Raw genomic sequence first — 2,946 nt, 5'->3', positions numbered from 1 at the left:
CTAGACTAGCAAGATTTTGCACAAAAGCACCACAGCCCGTGAGCATGGCCCCACTGAGCCTCTCACCTGCTCCCGGTGCCTTGGCTGGCCCCCCCAAGGGAAGTCCCCACTGCGGCCACACATGTCCCTAGGCTACGTGTGTGAGGGCTAGTGGGAGGGGGAGGGAGAAAGCGCTCGGGCCACCCCTAAGACCACCTGAGTTTTGCTGCAAAGATGGTACACTCCCCAGTCACTCTCCTGGTTCCATCCAGGAGACATCCCACGTGATGGGGATCTGAGAGCCCAGACCACGTCTGTCAGATGTGCTCCCAGGCACTGTGTGGGATCCATCTCGCTCTCTGTCAAACACCATTGATTAGCCTAAAGCCTCACAGCCTCCACCAGCAGGGAGTTCCACAGGTTAACACAACACAAGTGCCCTCCCACCCTCCAAGGGGCCAGGACACAGACTGGTGGTTCCAATACATGGAGGAGGACCCTCCTCCAAGCATGCAAACATACAACACGGGGGGAGCGGAATAACCGAGTGGGCTCAAGCCACACTACTGTGGGGTCACCTGGGCTCAGGGGTAGAGGGCATGAGGTGTAGGGACAGTGGCTGGGTTGCCTGACTGACCCATCCTTTCTTCTCTTCCCTGCAGCAGGAACAAGCACAAGCTGGAGACCCTCTAGCCCTGCAGCAACGGCAGCACCCCCAGCCGCCCAACCACCGAGGCGACAACTCCGCAACTGGGACCAGCTCCTTCGGTGCCACATGCAGGCCATCGTACACGTCGAGGCAGCCATCACTCGGCACGTGGAGGCAGATGTGCAGTGGCGCCAGGAGGCCTGGGGCTCCTTCCAGGCCCAGTGCATCCGCATGGCGGATTCAATAGCCACCCTCACTGCATACGTTGGCCATGCCATCCATTACGGCATGGCCTTGCCCCATGCACCCGCCATCCCTCCCCTAGTACTGCCCCTGTCCCCTCCTGCAATGGCCCCTCCTGCTCCTGTTCCTGCCTCTCCTGTGCCTGCCTCTCCTGCCCACCGCCCCGTGCAGCCTGACCCTACGCGGCCTGCACTCCATGTGCAGGTCCGCCCCCACAGGAGCGGTCGCAGGGGCCACCCCTCCCAGGAGTAGCTCCTCCCCCTCCCAGTTCAAGGTCTTCTCCCCCTCCCAGTTCAAGGTCTCCTCCCCCTCCCATCCTAGATCTCCCCTCTCCCCATTGTAAATGAAACAAAGCCAAGTTTTTTTGTTCAAGAAAAACTGTGTTTGGTGTTTATTGGGAGGTAAGAAAGGGAAGAGGAGGGGAGAGGTGGAGAAGGGAGAGGGAAAGGTAGGGGATGAGAGGGAGTTGTAAAGGGAGACCAAGGTGACCCTACTATGGGGCCTGGGAGAACATGTCTGTCAGGGCCTCCCGGATGCGCACTCCAGCCTGGTGCGCCTGGCGGATGGCAGCTGTGCGGGGCTGTTAATAGGCCTGGCCCTCGGCTGCCATCTGTGCGGGGAGGAAGGCCTCCCCACTCTGCTCCACAAGATTGTGGAGCATGCAGCACACGGCCATGCGTCCGTGGCATTCCGCTTACCCATCTCAAGACAGGTGAGCAAACATCGGAAGCGGGCTTTCAAGTGGCCGAAGGTGCACTCCACTTAATTGCGGGCCCTGTTAAGGTGGTCGTTGAACTGAGACCGGTTCTGGTCCGGCCGCCCCGTGTAGGGCTGCATTAGCCAGGGCAGCAGGGGGTAGGCCGTGTCCCCGATGACACAGATGGGCATAGGCACATCCCTGACAGTAAACTCCTGCCAGGGGAAGTAGGTGCCCGCCTCTAGCCTGAGAAACAGGCCAGAGTTCCGTAGTATGTGGGAGTCGTGTGCCCTGCTGGACCAGCCCGTATAAACATCCAGGAAGCAGCCACGGTGGTCCACAAGGGCCTGGAATATGATCAAGCAGTACCCCTTCCTGCTCATAAAATGGGCCGCTCGATGCTCCGGGGCCCAGATGGGGACGTGGGTTGCATCCAGAGCTCCCCCGCAGTTGGGGAACCCGAGGGCAGTGAGGCCGGCTAGCGTAGAGTCCATGTCGCTCAGGCAGATGACTCTTGGGAGCAGGACGTCGTTGATGGCATGGACAACCTGCAGACGGATGCAAAGAAACACAGGGGAACACATCACATAAGGCAGGATGAGTGTGCGCTCCCTTGGGCCCCCCCCCCGTGATGCCCTCTGTGCTCATGCACACACACACACCTGAGCCCGCTTGCTTCCCCCCCGCCTCCCACCCGCAGCCCTGTGCAAGGGAGGGACGGCCCAAATCCCTGGGTGACCCAGCCTGGAGTCTTGGCTGCCCCTGGGTATGGAGTGCACCACCCTCTCTCCACCCCACTCCTCACTCCTCCTGAGACTTACCTCCATCACGATGACACCGACAGTGGATCTGCCCACCCTGAACTAGTGTGCCACCGATAGGTAGCTGTCCGGGGTGGCCAGCTTCCAGACTGTGATGGCGACGCTCTTATTGATGGGGATGGGTGCCCGCAGCCGGGTGGTGGGTCTTTGGAGCGCAGGAGCGAGCCAGGCACACAGCTCCAGGAACATCCGCTTTCACATGCGAAAGTTCCAGACCCATTGCTGGTCGTCCCATTGCCTCAGGACCAGCTGGTCCCACCAGTCCGTACTGGTGTCCAGTCTCCACAGTGGCCTCTCCACCCTGGGATGAGGATGCTCCCTCCTGGTGAGGGAGTCCAAAGTGATCTGCATCTGCAGGTCCTGGAACAGGAGGGCAGCAGCACTCCAGAATGGCTGGAAGGGGCCAGAGCAGGCACATGGCCACCCCTGACTCCATGGCAGACAAAACAAGGGAGATGAAAAAAAAACAGGCAAAGGCACTAAGTGGCAAAAGGCAGTGGTGTCCAAAAGGCAGAGGGCAACCACCAAAACTGCTATGGCTGTCAGTCCCTGCAAGA

The 2,946-nt window shown here is 60.2% G+C and overlaps 1 pseudogene; it reads right to left on the bottom strand.

The window, feature by feature from the left end:
* Positions 1–1,809: 1,809 nt before the first annotated feature.
* Positions 1,810–2,740, bottom strand: LOC149524631 (uncharacterized; annotated as a pseudogene).
* Between the last annotated feature and the right edge of the window lie 206 nt (positions 2,741–2,946).

Source organism: Pelodiscus sinensis, chromosome 3 (assembly GCF_052426305.1).
Source record: "Pelodiscus sinensis isolate ZL-2025 chromosome 3, ASM5242630v1, whole genome shotgun sequence".
Lineage (NCBI taxonomy): Eukaryota > Metazoa > Chordata > Testudines > Trionychidae > Pelodiscus > Pelodiscus sinensis.
This window is presented reverse-complemented; position numbering and strand designations above follow the sequence as displayed.